The 18,471-nt window shown below is 40.2% G+C and overlaps 1 protein-coding gene and 1 pseudogene across 2 annotated transcripts in view; one reads left to right on the forward strand and one right to left on the reverse strand.

The window, feature by feature from the left end:
• CDKL5 (cyclin dependent kinase like 5) overlaps nt 1–18,471 on the forward strand; it is a 182,853-nt gene that overhangs the window by 7,057 nt on the left and 157,325 nt on the right. The window lies entirely within an intron of this gene.
• Nucleotides 5,003–5,741, reverse strand: LOC102992026 (60S ribosomal protein L7-like; annotated as a pseudogene).

Here is an 18,471-nt window from a genome sequence, read left to right on the forward strand (position 1 = left end):
CACAGCACTGCTCTGATAATAATAGTTTACTGTGAATTCAATCATAACTGGCTTGAAATAATTTTACTTTAAAAACAAACCTGTTTAATTGCTATGGCTGTGTGATTCTGTTGTTACTTTGTATTCTTTGTTAAGAGAAAGGCCTAATATCAAATAGCAACATATGAAGAGCTTTCTGACTTTGATTTAGAGGGAAATAGTGATTTCGAAAGTAACAACTTTGGTTTCTGGAAGTTAGTTAACAAAACATATGGATGAATACATTATGGTTTTTGTTTGTTTTTACGACTGCTTTAAATTATTTTAGGTGAGTTGCAGTTTTAGATCTCAGTTTTAGATTTGGTACTATGCCTAAAGATTAGGTTCTTGGCAGTGTAAGATCATATTATAATAATCAGATTAAGCACGCGCGCGCACACACACACACGCGAGGAAGATGTGGCAGATAAAAAATGGTGATAAGTAACAGTTGAAGAACAACTTACTGACTTGGATTTGCCCAGTTACCCCGATATTGGCCAAGAGTAGTAGAAACTAGTTTCCTGATGAATAGAATCTTTCAGAGATTACGAAAGCTGGTTCAGATGTGACACATCCTAGAATTTATCCACAAACTCCACCCTGGTTTGTGAGCCAGTGGTGGATGTTTTAACTTTAATCGCTAGTAATTATTACTGGTAATATTACTACTAGAATTTAAGATTAGCATTGCAAACGAAAAGAAAAAGTTTTATTTTAATTGTTAGTAATTGAAAATAGTTGAGGTAGAACAAAGACTAATTTTGTGCAAATTGGTGTTTCATAATTTGTTATTTCTTTCTAAAGTAACCTGTCCTATATCCTGAGAATCTGTCCTTCATTTAGCAAATACTTATTGAGTGTCTATGGTGTACCAAACTGTGACAGAGGCTGGATAGAGTGATACATCAAAGGGAAGTAGGCCCTCAAAGACTTTGTAGGCTTGAAATGGAGGCAGAGGAGAAGTACCAGGCACTAACAGGGTAGGGGGATCTGCCACGTGGGGAGCAGGTAGGAACGGCACGCTGAGGAGGTAACATTAAGTGGGACCTGAAAGATGAGAAGGGCATGGTTTAGTTGGGGAAATAAGTTTTCGTGGCAGAAAGTGCAAATGCCCTCAGGCAAGATGAGAGAAATAGAGGCTTTTGAAAAACCGAACCTTTTAAAGAACTGAAAGAAATCCGAAATGGCTGGAAAGTAGAGAAGCAGGTGATGACGCAGAAGTAGGCAGGGGCCAGGTCTTGAAAAGGCTTAGTAGGCCATCTGCTGGGTTTTTGAACTTGTCCTAAGTCTCCTGGGAAGCTATTGACTGTTTTAAGCAGAAATGTGACATGAAATGAAATGCCGCAAAAAACAAGAGTTTTAGCTCAATGGACACTTGATGATTTACCAAAAAGGTCATAATCCCTGCAAGGTAAAATATTCTTTCCTCATCTCATTAAAAATTTTGCAACTGCCTTCTTGCTTGATTGTCATTTGTGATACTCTTTTCATTGTTTTTATAGAAATTACCTTCAGTTTTCTAAAGACTCCTTTTCTTTTATCCTTCACCAGTCTGTTAACCTTATATAGGAATGTCATTTCTATTTATAACTGTTAAAATTTTTTTCTAACAGTTTTAGCTCTCTTCCATATTTAAACTTAAAACTCTTCACTGGTTTCTTTTTCCCCCAGACATCTTTAATCTGCTCAAGGTTTTAATGAAACATTTCATTAAATATCAATATTAAATTTGCTTTATTCTTTTCTTTCCCCAAATACAATGTCTTATGTCTACTTTAATATTTTTCAGCATTTATGCTGTTTCATATTTTATGAAATCTCATTTGAGCACCTACAGTGTTTTTAGAGAATTTTGTTAATAATGTTTAGAATCACTAATCTTTAGCAGGAGTACCATTTTCAAATCGGGTTCACATTCTGTGGTTTTACCATCTTTTATATTAAACTAGTCTTTGTTGAGCTTCTTAATTTCAAGTGAGCTTATGTATATAAAAGTGCTCCACAGGTTTTATTTTATATATCCTGATTTGTTTCTTTCTCCTTCTACAGTATGTATCCCTACATGCTCAGTTAATTTTTGGAAATCTTCAACCACGCTAAGTTTTTCTTGCTTTGATGACTGAGCAAGCATTCATTCAGGGCTTCCTTGGTGTAAAGTGGTTAGTTTGTGTCAGTATAGAATGCCATTGTGCACTTCCCCTCCATGTATACAAAGAATAACCACAGCATCACCTCCTTCTTCAAATATTTCCTTTGAAATCTACATTTTGATGCAGTCTCTAGCTTAGCTCACTTTGGCCTTGAGTTCTGAGGCTTTTCTGAACCATTTTATACCTGCTCTTTATTCTTTCCTTGTTGATTTTTTTTTTTCCTTGTGCTGGTAACTTGAAGAATTTACAGTGGTTTTGTATCATTACTATTTTCACTTCCTATCCAGCCCAGGACATTTATTTCTAAAGAGTTGCCTCATTTTAGAGTTTGATGTTTTTGTGCTAGTGGTTTCTCTACCATCCACAGTGACTGCCCTTGATTTGGAGTTGTGCTTTCCAGTCTTGTCCCTCTGCAAGGCTGGTAAAGGAAGGCCATACTTGTCTTTTTTTGACTAACTTTATGATGAGGTGATGATTTGGGTATCTTGGTGTCACTGTGATGGTAGGTGGTGGAGATACAAAGCCAAGCTGTGGTGTTGTGCCCTTTTATGGAGTTTGTATTCCAGCAGAAGAGGCCAAAAGCAGTGACTAAAGAACAGGATGATATGCACATTTAGATGGAAACACAGGGTGCTGGTACTGTAGGCCAGAAGAGGTGCACTTAACGCAGACCTAAGGGGACTGGGAAAAGTATTGATTCCTGAGTATTTGTGAAGAGTCTTAAAGGAGGCCCAGAATGTCAGGTGGAGGGAAGGGGTTTTCTGGTAGAAGGTGTATTCAAACACATGGATCTAAGAGCATATAAAGCTGGGTGAATAGCAAGAAATGACGTGGATTTATATATTGCATGCCTTGCTTTGATGCTTTGACCTCAGAGACATCCCAGGACCTTGGTTTTCTTTCTTTATGGCCATTTGGCTTTTTTCTGTTCATTTTCACTTTTACTTGAGAGTATACATAGGAAATACTAAAGCCAGGAGTTTAAATAGGGGTGGGCCTTTGGTAAAATGGATAAGCAGATGGTATCAGTTTTCTACTGTAAGCTCCTTGGAGGCATGGAGTATTGCCTGTTGTCGCCTGAGCATCTAGTGCATTGCCTGGCACAGAGGAAATGCTCAGTAAATATTTCTCTTATGAAAGGTGCCTTTTTTCCTGCCCCCCCATCTCCTCCTGTCAGTGCCTTCTTCCTTGTTTAGTGGTTTCTCTTCTCTGTCAGTTACCTGTCTAGTGGATCTTCTTCTCTGCTCGTCCTATAGATGTGCTTGTCCTATAGGTCTAGTCACTGTCTCGGACATAGTTGTGTTATAATTGGATTCGTGTTGATGTATAACTAGGTGCTAATGGCTCCCTCTGTGAGACTCGTCAAACTTCTGTCAACATTTTCAGTATGGTAGACGAAGGGGAAGCCAAAGTTTACAAATATAAGAATGATATTTCTTTGAATTTTTTCATGATTTGTTGCATGAATTCTTAGAAGTGCTGAGTTCTGTTCCATAATAAGCTCTTGTGTGTGTGTGCGCATATGTGTGTTTGTATATATCTGCATTGTACCTTACTTAACATTAAGCAAAACCAACATTCTGTGAAGATGTTTGCTTATTTATTATGTGGCTTCACCCCCAACCCCCATCACTGCTTAGGTTCCTCAGATTGGGAAGCTAGTTTTAAATGTGTTACCACATTGAGGTAAAATATGTGTCTTACAGAAAGGCTGTCTAGGATGCAATGATTTCAGCAAAGAATCTACCGTACACTAACAGTTGGTTAGTTAGATGGAGGGCTTTTAAAAAAATTATTTTATTTTTAGATGCTGTAGTAGACTTTTAAGTATCCTCTCTACATTTTGGTAATTTCTCATATTATAGGTCCCACTTTCCCAGAAGACTCATCCCCAGTCTCTTTTACAGCTAGGATACAGGCTTGTGACCTAGGTTTGACCAGTCATTTACACAGAGTGAGACTTGTGTATAGAAGTGAGCATTGTGAGGTGGCCATCATGTGTAGTTGAACTGATGACCTGGTGATCATGTTGACAGAGGTGTTTGGTGGGGGCAGAGCTTATGGAATTCAGTCTCAAGTGGTGTTGGTGCTCAGCGGTGATAATCATTTTTGTTTGTTTTTTTTTTTTTTTTAATCTTCCTATTCTCTGATCATCTGGAATTTGTGCTAGATGTCTTATATTAACTTTGGAATATTTTCAGCCATTATCTCTTCAGATATTTCTTTTGTCCCATTCTCTCTTCTATTTCTGTGATTCCAGTTACCAGCATGTTAGAACCTTTGATATTGTCCCACACCTCTTGAATGTCCTGTTTTGTTTTGTCCTGTTTTTTTCACTCTTTTTTCTCAGTGTTTTCGGTCGGGGTAATTTCTACTGACATCTTCAAGTTCACTGATTCTTTCCCTGGCTGAGTTGAGTCTACTAAAGAGCCCATTGAAGGCATTCTTCATTTTTCTTAACTGTATTTTTAATTTTTAGCACTTTCATTGTATTCTTTCTTCTAGTTTCCATCTCTCTGCTGAGTTACCAATCTGATTTTTCATGTTCCCCTTTTGGGTTAGAGCCCGAATCATGTTCCTCATAGTATTTTAACTTTGATTCTAGATATTTCCAACGTCTGATTCTGTGTCTAGTTCTGACATGTTCTTTGTCTTTTCTGAGTGTTGTTTTTTCTCTGCTTTTTGTTATGCCTTGTGATTTTTTTTTTTAATTGTAACACTGACTTATTTTGTAGAACAGTAGAAACTGAGGTGCAAAAAATTTTTTTCACTTTGAAAGCAGTCATTGTTTAAAAACTGACCAGATTACAAAAATAATCATGGTAGATACCTTAGTTTATTCTTCGAATAAGCCTGTTGATCTGGTCTTCCCTGTTGCCAGCATCTCTACATTCTAACGGGTGGTCTTTTTGTTCGTTCCACCTCATGGAGAAGACAGTTTGAAGGGCCACGGGAAGTTGTTTGCTTCTTTGAAACGTTTTCCAACAGTATAGATGTCGTGAATCAGGTCCTCCATGCAGATAATGCCGTATTTACAAAGAGATAGAGCAGTCAACACGTTATCTGTCAGGGCAATTCACTTGTTGATTTTGCCATAACCATGCTTGTAGATCAATTCATTTACTGACTTCAGGTTTGGATACCCCCATGCAATACATGGTTCCACAATTCTCAGCATGTTAATTGAAGCCTGTTGAGCTTCACGTGGGTGCCACTGAAGATCTGACGGAGGTGGAGAAGCTGCAACACCTTTTGGACCTTTGGGCTCACGCCACTGATATCTCTGATCCTGATGACAAATGCCAATCTGGGCTCTGCGGGTACACAGAAGTTGCTGGCTTTTCTTGTCATCCTCACTATTCAAATCTCAGTTCTGTACATTTGCCTGTATTCCTTGTGATAGTGCTTAACTTTTTCATAGATAAGCTTCCTCCTTGCCTTTCAAAGCATCTTCTGGGCAAACTTCTTTCTCAGGCTCTTGATCTTAAGCTCTGCGAAATTCTTTTGCTTTTTCTTAAGGGTTTCTGGCACAGCAGGAACCTTTTTTTAATTCTCTCTTGCACCCTCCATGGTTCTAGCCGGGAAAGAGCTGAGGTGCATAATTTTTATGTCTGTAAATGGGCACATCTTTACCTGTGCTAGGCCTTTGGTTCAGGAATTTGAGTTAATCTAGCTTGGAGTTGGGCTGGTTTTAAGTTTGATTGTTGCTGTGGTTACTCTCAGTATACCTCAGGCTTCAAATTCTCTGATTAGGGTGGGAGGTGGTTTATTTTATTGTGTTGGGTCTTCCTTCAGGACGGTGACTTAGGGTCTCCTTACATGCTCTTGATCTCCTCCTGTCCCTCTGCCAGTGGTATTATGCTGTTTACTTGTTACTGGAAGTAGGTTAGCTTAGAGGTGGGGAGTGACGGTGGGGTGTGGTCTTTTGTTCTGATTAAACCTCAGGCTTAGGCCTGCATCAATGTCCCAAGGTCATGCCCCTACCCTAGCTATTGTTGTGGGCTCAGTGTGGAGTCCTGCCCCTCTCCCAGAGTAGGGTGCCCACCCCTTCCTCCGGCTGCAGTGAGTTTTCACCAGTGCTTTCAGGGTAGAAGCACTTATTGGCCTTTCTTTCACAGATAAAGGTTTTTCTTCCCTAGTGGAGGTGGGAGGGAAGGATCTGGGTGTACATCTTGCTCCTGAGACACTGCTGTAGTTCCCTTCCCTCAAGTCTGCATCACAGTGGGCACTCCTCAGGGCTCTTTCTGTGAGTGCTTGGTGGCCGTTGGTGAAGGAAGATCCTGCAGAAGGCTGGGGTCTCCCCAATTTCTGTGACCTCCATTGGTTTCACACTGTTCCTTCAGCAAGCCACATCGGGCTTTTATCAATTTGCTTTTTTTTTTTTTTTTTTTTGCGTTATGCGGGCCTCTCGCTGCTGTGGACTCTCCCGTTGCGGAGCACAGGCTCCGGACGCGCAGGCTCAGCGGCCATGGCTCACGGGCCCAGCCGCTCCGCGGCATGTGGGATCCTCCCGGACCGGGGCACGAACCCGCGTCCCCTGCATCGGCAGGTGGACTCTCAACCACTGCGCCACGAGGGAAGCCCTATCAATTTGCTTTTTATTCTAGCTGAACTCCTCTTGTCAGTGGCCACTTGCAGTCTACCCTAGGTGAGCACAAGGTTGTCTCCTCTCTCCTTCCAGGCCCTTTCTCTCCGAAGATTTTGAGCCAGTTGAAAGCCATCTCTGATGGCTTTCAAGAAAGTCATGAATTTGAAATTAGTACAACTCTTTTTTATTGTAAGGGTGGGCAGCTCTGTTCCTTCTAGCTTTCTTATTCCAGGATGGAAGACAGAAGTTTGGTTACCCTTAAAATTTTAACTTGCACATTTAACTAAGTCAAAGCTTAATTATTATTCCTATCCTCCCAAATAAGACAGAGATTTTAGAATGGCTTACTTTTTAACCCTCATCCCCTCTTCCATGTTAGTTATTTATGCTTTGGTTTTGCCTTGTTAAAACCACCTTAAGTTTGTAAAATAGTGAATATTTACTCATCAACATGTTTTCAATTTTCTTTGCTTACCATTCTTTATTCACCCCATTTCTTCCTTTTGGGTTTCGTTTTCTTCTTTATAAAGAATGTTCTTAAGTAGTTCTTTCACTAAAGGCCTATTACTAGTAAACATGGTCTTGGTGTTTCTGAAAGTGTCTTTACTTCACTTTTTCTCTTGAATGATTGTTGAGCTGGGTACAGAATTTATGTTGACAATTGAAAATGTTATTCTCTTGTCTTTTGGCAAGTTTTGTTTGTTAATGAGAAGCCTTTAGTCAGTTCAGGTGTAATTTCTTTGTAGGTAAGTAATTATCTTTTCTTTTGGGCTACCTTTAAGATTTTTTCCTTGTTTTTGACTTTTTGCAGTTTCTTTGCGATACCTCTAGATGTGGATTTGTTTTTATTTATCCTGCTTTTTCTTGGTGTACACCATCAGCCTGAAAACTCATGACGCCTTAAATTGTGGGAAAAAATTTTAGCCATTATCTTTTAAAATAATGCTTCTCCGTTTTCCATTTCCGGAACCCTTATCGAGATATATGTTGGAGTTTTTCATTGTGTTGCTTAAAGTTTCTTTAGTATTTTCTGTTTTTACTTCTGGGTGATTTCCTGACATCTACCTTACAATTCACTAATTTCTGTTTAGCTGTGTCTAGTCTATTGGTTAATCTGTTTATTGAAAATTTTCACTGAAAACATTTGACTATATTTATAAATGTAAAAATTTCTGGGTTTTCTTTCAAGTCTACTTTTTAATTTTCATGAGGACATTTTCTTTTCTTTGAACATTTAAAAATATAGTTATGTTTGTCTCCTTTGGATTATTTTCTTAGCTGTAGTTCTGGAGAAATGAAATCTTCCATTTGACTTCCCTCCAAGTTTTTCTTATTTTTTTGTGTGGTTTTCAACATTTGACAATTTGGGAATTGTTTGCCTGTGCCTGGCTTGTGGGATGCTCCTTTGGATAGTTTTGCATTTGTCTCTGATGGGACCCTTTGAGTTCACTGCTCCTGGAGAGTTTTTTTTGTTTTTTTTGTTTTTTTTTTTTGCGGTGCGCGGGCCTCTCACTGCTGTGGCCTCTCCCGTTGCGGAGCACAGGCTCCGGAAGCGCAGGCTCAGCGGCCATGGCTCACGGGCTCAGCCGCTCCGCGGCATGTGGGATCCTCCCGGACCGGGGCACGAACCCGTATCCCCTGCATCGGCAGGCGGACTCTCAACCACTGCGCCACCAGGGAAGCCCTCCTGGAGAGTTTTTGATCTGTTCTCAGGTGATGGGTTTCTGATATCTGGAGAATGATGTGAATTTGGACTTCATATTTGTGGTAGAGCAAAGACTTGGGTTTTCCGTTTTGCTTTGCTCACTCCTACACACAGCCCTGGGCTGCTGTGTGTAGCTTTTTTTGGTTCTTATTTACCCAAGGGCAGCCCTTTGTATTTCATAGCTTTATGTTGGTGGTTCACTTCCAGCTTCTTTCTCATGCACAGACTTGAGGTATCTCCAGCTTCCTGGTCTCATAATCATTTGAGTTTGCAGCCCTTGGTTTAGAGGGCAGGAGTGAGCAGGTCTTTGTCCTGTGAAGAATCTCATTTAATAAGCTCTTGTCTTTGCAGCCACTCCTTTCTATTTTACTGTTCCTGTAGGTCAGGAAGTAGTTCATCCAGTTAAGAACCAGGAAGTAGTTACAACAACAGGCATCCTCTAACTTGAACAGTTTACTGAAAGTTCATTTACATGTCACTTATGTTCAACACAGTTCTTATTATCTGATAGGAACTATGTTATTAAAAAAAAATGTGTTACCTTCCCAGGTACCCCTCAGGAGTCTAGTCTTTCCATGATGCCGTTGAAATTCGTATAGACTTGTGAGCTCTTTGGGACTGTAATCAGTACATAGGTGATTTCTGTGGGGAGATGCATTTTAACATTCTCAGAGCAAGAAGGGAGTACGTGGTTTCCAAACTGTTGGTCTTCTCTGGGGTGACCTGCCAGGACTGGTCCCCATTAATTGTTGCAAACCCTAGCCACTGTTCTCAAGCCTGCCACTAAATCATCACCACGCATACTCAGCACACAACCTCGTCTCCACTCCGTTGAGAATATCGAGGGCCTTCTGGCTGATTTTCTCCAGTTTCTGGCACCATCTGTAAATTTATCACTCCGTGTCTCCCCAGAGCTTCCCTTGCCCCTGTCTCTGAGAATGAGGTGCTTCTGCTGCTGTTTGAGGCCAGTTCCTTGCCCCGTGCCTTCAGCTGTGGTGCCGCTGCTTTGGCAGTCTTTTTTCATCAGTTATGCCCCCTCTTTCTCCCCATCCTGTATCCCAGTGGTTCTCAACTGGGAGTGACTTTGCCCCCCAGGGGACATTTGGCAATGTCTGGAAACGTTTTTGGTTGTCACAACTGGGGTGGTGGTATGTGTGCCACTGGCACCTAATGGGTAGAGGCCAGGGATGCTGCTAAACACTTTACAATGCACAGCATAGCCCCCAACAGCAAAGAATGACCTGGTTCAAAATGTCAGTGGTGCTGAGGATCAGTAACCTTGCTCTATCCTTAGTCTCCCTTTTGATTTTTAAATTTTTCTCTGCCCATTATCTTATTCCTAAGGTTCTCGTCCTAGAAAACTTTCCCTGAACCAGTTGTCCACACCTCTCTTAGCTACCTAACCTCTCTTCCCCTTCTTCTCTAAACATCTGGGTGTGGTCTATACATAGTCTATCCATTTCTCATCTACTTCTCACACTTCAGCTCGATCTCTGACTTCCCAGTCTCACATTATTTAAACTGTTTTTGCTGAGATCTCCCGTAACGTCTTGTTTGTTGCGTCTAGTGCATTCATTCAGTCCTAATTTTACTTGACATTTCTGTTGCACCTGACACTGTTAGTCACTGTCTCCTTGAAGCAGTGTGTTTCCTTTGCATCCTTGTTCTCCATGTCCTTCTCTTACACTCTTTTCTCTGCATTCTCTGTGGGCTTGTCTCGATCCACTTACTCCTTACACACTACTGTTACCTGGGCTTGACTTCTTGGCCAAGTATTATCCTAGGTCATTGTCTCAATTACACCCAGAGTTTCAGTTCTACTTACATGCAGATGTATTTCTAAATTTCTAAATTCTTTCCTGTTTTTTCACTATATGCCTTCAGACTCATTCTTAATAACCTGCCGGAAAGCTACACCTGACTATTCTACAGGAACCTTATACTCAGGATGTCTAATATGAAGTACAGCATACTTTCCTCAAACTTGCTCTTCCTCCTTAATTAAAAAAAAAACAACAAAACTCTGGTAATGGTTCCACCATCCACCGAGGCTCCTAAGGTGGATAGTTGGGTCTTATCCAACTCAGATATATTATCTACAGTTGCTAGTATGATATAAAACGTGATTTTGATCATGAAACTGATCTGCTTGAAAGCCTGTGGTGGTGCTCTGTTGCTGACAAGAGAAGGAGAAAGGAGAAAGTCTGATTTCCTTTCATCTGGCTCATCAGGCCCTCCTTGGTATGTTCTCTGCCTGCCTACCTCTCCAGCCGCACGTCCTTTTCTTGTTTGCCTCAAACACTGCGCTCGCCAGCATGTAGAGTTCTCCACAAAATTGTTTCAAACTTGGTATCTTTGCTTATGCTGTCTCCTTTGTGTGGAACGCAGCGTCTACTGTAGACTGTGTGGGTTGCTAGCTCTCTGGTTGGTGGGACTCCCTGTTGCTCATGGAAGCTGCAGTTAATTGACATCTTTCCGTACTTCTCTGGCCTCAATGTTACTGAGGAGTATTCCTTGTCTGAACTATCATTTTGGAGAGCCAGGACTGGGTAGATGCTGGCATCAGTCCTACTGAAAGAAGGTAGGGAGTGGGCACAGGTAGAGGTGTTTCACAGCTCTTCAGTTATGTGGTTTACTATTAAGCTATTTCTTTTCTTAGTCCTAATCTTAACCTGCTTCATAGCTCCTTGGAATTCCTCACAGATCTGTCTGCTGTGAGCCCTCCTATATTCTCAGGGCTGCTCTGGGTTTATTTTTATATTTCTTTTGCCTATTTCAGGGGGTTTTAGTGTGGGAGGAAAGGTAAACGCATGTGTCTGGTTAGCCATTTTAAAGCAGAACTTCAGTGCCTTATACTACATGTGGTTTCTCATTTTTCTCTGTTGTAGACATCATGGCAAAGAATGTCCTTTTTTTTTTTTTTTAATTTTCATTTTAATTTTTGGCCACACCACGTGGCTTGTGATCTTAGTTCCCTGACCAGGGGATTGAACCCACGCCCTCCGCAGTGAAAGCGCAGCGTCCTAACCACTGGACCGCCAGGGAATTCCCGAATGTTTTTTAAAGTGAATCCTTGTGTACATCTTTGATCCTTTTCTTAGGGCACTAGTCTTTTCTTAGGACACTAGTTTTTTTTTTTTTTTTTTTTTTTTTTGTAAAATATTTATTTATTTAGGCTGCGCTGGATCTTAGTTGTGGCATGCGGGATCTTTTTTTTAGTTGCATGTGGGATCTTTTTTTTAGTTGCGGTGTGTGGACTTGTTAGTTGCGGCATGCATGTGGGATCTAGTTCACCAACCAGGGATCAAACCCAGTCCCCCTGCATTGGGAATGCGGAGTCTTACCCACTGGACCACTAGGGAAGTCCCTGGAACACTAGTCTTATATCCCCCCTTGAGGATCACCGGGGGTGATGATAGGTGACACTGATGGGAGTGTGCCATACCTGTGAAGGGTGTAGAGGGAACACTGCTGATTCACCTGAAGGAAAGGTTGCAAGTTAAAAATGTTTATTATTTTGGCCATTCTGGTCTGCAATATTGTTTTTTGTTGGATTTTAAAAATTACTTGTAAAAAAAATTACTTGTAAGATTAAATATTTACAAAATTTATTATTTTGGTCATTTGTATTTTTCTGTGTACATTTTCTTTTCATGTTAATGAAGTTTTTTTTTAAATACTCTTGTAGGGTTCACTCTGTTCTTTCCCTTTAACATGAAATGAGCAAATGCTGCCAAATGTAAGGTCCATTGCTCATTTTTTTTTTTTAGTTTGAATTTGTTATGATCTAATTCTTGGAAAATGAAAATCCACTCCTGGTTTTGTGGTTTAATACCTCACAAGGTGGCTGTGAAAATTAAATGAAATAACATAGATGAGGTGCCCAACACAGTAGTTGGTATGTAATAGGCAGCAGTAAATATTAGTTCCTTTTGTGCATTCTATCTCCTTTGTCAGATTATTAAAATAACTGCAGTACAACATACCTGAGAGAGAGGGAAAGAAAAAAATAATCACATGTATTTACTGAACCCTTGTTAAATGAAGGGCAGTATGCCAAATACCTTGAGGGATACAGAGATGTTTAAGGCAGCTTCCTGTCCAGGGATAAACGTTAGCTTACTATACATATCTTTACCTTTCTAGGCTGTTTTTTTTTTTTAAACCATGCTCTTCCAGAAACCTTTCAATCTTTAAACTGTGTTATTTTATTTGAGCACAGAGCACTTTAAAGGTTGGTGTGCCACATTTAATCCATTACATTTCTGGGAGAATCGTTATTAGCTCCATTTTATACGTGGGGGCCCTGAAGGGTGTTCTGCCCAGCTTCTGGCTGGGGTAAAAATAGGATATGTTGGGATGTAGAAGAATGCTAATGACTGTATTTCCAGCCTCAGTAAGTGCTGAATAAATATTTGTTGAATGAATGAATCATCTTTTATTAAATGATATGTTAAGCCCACTCCTGAATCGCATCTCTGCTTCTTACTGTTTTACTTTTTCCCGTTTTATATTTTATGCTGTGAAAGTGGTTAAATAAGCTTTAAAATTCAATGGTTGGTACACAAGACATTGCAAGTTGGAAGACAAATGCTACTCTGTTTTAGTCATAATGAAAAAAGGCTTTGAGAGGAGGAGATTCTGTGCTGATCTGGTTTTTTTTTCCAATTTAATTTTTTGCCCTGGTGCTGATTCTTTGCAAGACCACCTTTCTGATTCCTGTAACAGCTACAGGGGGCTTCCCAAGTTTGAGGCTAGAGTAAATGGCCCAATTCGTTGCACTCTAAGGATGATTCTGCTGTTAACAGTCAGGTTTTTCATATAATCTCTAGTAAAGAAGGAAAAATTAGCAATTATAGTTAGGCTCTGGAGATTTGAGGGGGACACTTTTTAATGGATGAACTAGCAAATATACAAACTTTAGTGGACTAAGTGATTAACATCTCAGAGTTTGCTATATATTTAGCTTTCTGTAGTTGGTTGGCTTGGATAGTGAAATAAGGGTTCTTAGTAAAAATGGTAAGACCCTGGAAAGGATTGGTGATGGGACATCCATGGACTTACTGCAGAGTAGTGTTAACACATGCATCTTCTTCACTCTGCACATGGAACACTCCTTTATTTATTTATTTGACACCTTTATTGGAGTATAATTGCTTTACTATGGTGTGTTAGTTTCTGCTTTATAACAAAGTGAATCAGCTATATGTATACATATATCCCCATATCTCCTCCCTCTTGCATCTCCCTCCCTCCCACCCTCCCTATCCCACCCCTCTAGGTGGTCACAAAGCACCTAGCTGATCTCCCTTTGCTATGCAGCTGCTTCCCACTAGCTATCTATTTTACATTTGGTAGTGTATATATGTCCATGCCACTCTCTCACTTCATCCCAGTTTACCCTTCCCCCTCCCCGTGTCCTCAAGTCCATTCTCTACGTCTGCATCTTTATTCATGTCCTGCCCTCCTGCCCCTAGGTTTATTAGAACCTTTTTTTTTTTTTAGATTCCATATATATGTGTTAGCACATGGTATTTGTTTTTCTCTTTCTGACTTACTTCACTCTGTATGACAGACTCTAGGTCCATCCACCTCGCTACAAATAGCTCAATTTCGTTTCGTTTTATTGCTGAATAATAAATACTCCGTTGTATATATGTGCCACATCTTCTTTATCCCTTCATCTGTCGATGGACAGTTAGGTTGCTTCCATGTCCTGGCTATTGTAAACAGTGCTGCAATGAACATTTTGGTACATGACTCTTTTTGAATTATGGTTTTCTCAGGGTATATGCCCAGTAGTGGGATTGCTGGGTTGTATGGTAGTTCTATTTGTAGTTTTTTAAGGAACCTCCATACTGTTCTCCATAGTGGCTGTATCAATTTACATTCCCACCAACAGTGCAAGAGGGTTCCCTTTTCTCCACACCCTCTCCAGCATTTATTGTTTGTCAATTTGAACACTCCATTTAGTCTTAAGCTTGCTAAATTCATTTATTTTTACAGATTTTATGGATAGACCCGTTCATTGCAGTTTTGGTTTTCCCACTCTATTTTTCTACTTAGGATGCATTCAGTGAGGCTTACAGACAACTATTGTCTTGTAAAATAATGTCATAGGTAAAAATATGCCTTTGGGGGTTGAAAAAAACCTTGGTTTGATTCTGGCCTTGATACTTCCTAGCTGTGTGACCAAGGACAAGGTACTAATGACTCTGGATCTGTTTTCTTATCTTTTAAAAGTATTAGGATTAAATGTGTTAACGTATATAAAAATACTTAGCATTGTACCAATGTATGGATGTGCTCCGAAAGCATGGTTTTAAGCCCTGTGGCTTATCTGTTAAGGATATAGCATAATGGCTAAGTATGGGGATTCTGGAGCTTGACTGGCTGGGTTTGATCCAGTTCTGCCGTTTACTGGCTCTTCGTCTCCTTATTGGTAAAATGAAGTTTCTGGTAGTAAAGGACCGTAAAGGGTTCTTGTGAGGATGAAACAAATTAATGTAAATAAAGCTGCTAGATCAGTGCTTAGCACAAAAGTGCTTTTTATTTTAACTGTTGTTATTATTTTATCACAATTGAAAACCCGGTAGGCCACCAGATTTTATGTGAAATATTTTGTTCTACTGGAATTTTTTGCTTCTCTTTATGATTTCAAACTCCACGAGAGCAGGGCCCGGTCTGTTTTGTTCACTACTGTATTGCTAACATCTGGTATAGTGACTGGCGTAGAGCAGTGGTCCACAACCTATTTGGCACCAGGGACCAGTTTCGTGGAAGACAATTTTTCCACAGGTGGGGTGGGGGGATGGTTCAGGCGGTAATGTGAGCGATGGGGGGATGGTTCAGATGGGGGGGGATGGTTGAGGTGGTAATGTGTAATGCAAGCGATGGGGAGCGGCTTCGCTCGCTTGCCCGCCACGCACCTCCTGCTGTGCGGCCCAGTTCCTAACAGGCCGTGGACCAGGGGCTTGGGGACCCCTGGCATAGAGTACTTATTCAGTAAACATTTGTGGAATGAATGAATAAATGGATGATGAATGTTCCATTTTCCTTGAATTGTGTTTGCCAATATTCTAACTCAAGTAGTTTTCTCATTGTTAAGTCCCTGTTTAAAAAGAAAAAATGTGTAATAAGACTTGTGTAAGTTCCCAGTGTTTACAGATTGAAATCCAAGTTTCTTAGCTTTGCATTAAAAAAACCTATGGAATCTAACTGTACCCAGGTTTCTTCTCTTTTAGAATGTGGAGTTTTGACCAGATATCTTTTTCTATCGCATTTCAAGTGTATGAATCTCTGGGATGTGAATTGATTCACTGCATTGTTGCGATACCCAGTCAATGAAGTGGTAAACATAAGAGCACTTTGCAAGTTATACAATATTACTATCATCATTATTTATGGTAATCCTCAAGTGTTTTTAGTCCAGTTTTGCTGGAATATGCCCACCCCTTTTGCTCAGTCAACTGTAACCCCACCCATTTTTCCAGACCTAGTTCAAATCCTCTTTCTTGTGTGAAACACAACCTCCCCACTCTAAAACAAACACTCTTTTCTTTGAACATTTATAGCCACTGTGATCTGTATAGTTCATTTGGTAATCATGCATCTGAATCAGTTAATCTTGCCCTGTTGTCTTGATGTATTAACTAGGATCTTGAAATGTTTATCTCTTAATGAAACCAGTAAGTTTATTGAACACCTATATTACCCTTATGTCCGGGCACAGAGTTTTCATGTATTAATTTGGGTTTTCACAATTGAATTGTAAGATGCTGTTAAAACATAAACTGAGGCATGTTAAAATTTTTGAGAGAAAAAATCAATTTGAACTGGACAGTGCCAAGCAGGGAGTGTTAGGAGTGCTTGGCTGACAGGAGCCAGGGAAAAGTTTTATACAGAGAAGGTGTGGTGGCAAAGAAAGGAAATTATTTGATTGCCTATAGCTTAAGGCCTAGTTGGCTGTTTGTGATTGGCTGTCCCTAGGTTTCGATTTCATAAACTTGAGGCATTTACAGGCTTAGGTTTTGCCTGCAGAGGCCACCAAGGCATTAGAGCCGTCTCAGTCTAATAGCCTCCTTGTTTCATTAATTTAACACTACTTTAAGAACGAAGACTGATATGTACTTCCTGGTTTCATGAATGATTCCTTTATTTTTAAAATTTTTATCTATTTATTTATTTGGCTGCATTGGGTCTTAATTGTGGCATGCGGGATCTTTTTGTTGTGGCGGGTGGGCTCTTAGTTGTGGTGCGTGGGCTTCTCTCTAGTTGCGACGCTCAGGTTTCTCTCTAGTTGTGGCATGCGGGTTTTCTCTTCTCTGGTTGTGGCGTGTGGGCTCCAGGGCACGTGGGCTCTGTAGTTGTGGCACATGGACTCCAGAGTGCGTGGGCTCTGTAGTTTGTGGCATGCGGGCTCGCTAGTTGAGGCGTGCGAGCTCAGTAGTTGTGGCGTGCTGTGTCACGTGGGCTTAGTTGCCCCGCAGCATGTGGGATCTTAGTTCCCAGACCAGGGATGGAACCCATGTCCCCTGCATTGGAAGGCGGATTCTTTACCACTGGACCACCAGGGAAGTCCCTGAATGATTCCTTTATACATAACAAAACGTGGCATTGGGTGATTACATAGTTGATGTTTCATTAATGTTAAAATCGAGTTGCAAATATCATTCTCCTTTTCAGAACCAGTCTAGCATTTGTGATACTTGGATTTTTGTTAATATTGGTTCATATTTATGTTTTCCTCTTTGTTTTCAAATACGTTGACTTATTTCTCCTCCACCAAGGTAGAAATGCTGTCTTTCCTTAAATTGTTTACCTTGAATTTTCACGGATCCCTTTGGACAACTACCATTTCTCTCATATGTTATCTTTGTAAGATCTATCTCTGCAGTAATTTACTGAGGTCATTTAGTTTTACTTTTTGAGCATCAAGATCAAAAGAAAAAATGTTAATAGAATTTTCATTATCCATAACGAATTTGGTTTTTAAAAGTGGTTTGAGGTTCAAACCAATAGCAGTCTAGCACCAGTTGAGGCTATTTTGAAGAGGCAGTTAATACTCCTGGGGTTTTCTGAAAGAGGTGGCCTTTGTACAGAGACTTTAGTAAGTGTTGGCAAGGTGTTTCTGGTGGGAACCCCCTTATTTGGTGGATTGAAGTCAATTATTGGAAAGTTAATTTTAAAAATTATTAAAGTTCTGAGTGATAAGAATGCACATACAACAGAAATATTTTGCCATAATGCATGTTTCCTTGCCAGTATTTTGATGTAGGGCCAAGGCTTTTTTTTGAGCATGGATCAGCTTACTGAAGTTCTGTGTCATGTCTCTTGTAGGAATCCATCCTGTCTGTGCAGTAGGTCCAGTGTTGATTTATTGAAAGTGGAGCAATAATTTAGACAATTTATGAAACCATTTAGTGCAGGATTATAGATTTTAGCAGATTTTTTCCTCCTTTTAATATTATCTAACTCAGATCTAATTTGACAGCCACATTTTTAAAGTGACATCATTTTTATTGAATCTTGCCATAGCATCCAACCTAATTTTCACAGAACTATAACCTTCTTTTAATTGACTTACGTACTGTTTAGTTGAAAACCATATCATGGTTACCACAAGAGGAGTGGACAAATATCAGTAGTTTTGGGGAAGAAATGCAAGTGACTTCTGGATGCCAGGCATGCAGCTCAATTTAAGGGAGCAGAAGTGTGAAGCTGAACTAAACAGTTACCTATTAGCCAGAAACATTTTGTACTGTAGGCATCAGCTGGTCTGTTTTACAAAGGTAATGAGGAGTTGGTAACTGTTAGGTCTGTTAAGTGACATGCTGGAGGCCAATAGGGCTTTTGAGTGCACAGAGCAAATGAACTTTTGTAGTACCTTTCATACTTTTCAGAAAGTCCATTTTCCATCAATAACATGCTTTTTTTTTTTTTTTTTTTTTTTGTGGTATGCGGGCCTCCCTTTGCTGTGGCCTCTCCCATTGCGGAGCACAGGCTCC

The sequence above is a fragment of the Physeter macrocephalus genome, chromosome 21 (genome assembly GCF_002837175.3).
Source record: "Physeter macrocephalus isolate SW-GA chromosome 21, ASM283717v5, whole genome shotgun sequence".
NCBI classification, from domain to species: domain Eukaryota; kingdom Metazoa; phylum Chordata; class Mammalia; order Artiodactyla; family Physeteridae; genus Physeter; species Physeter macrocephalus.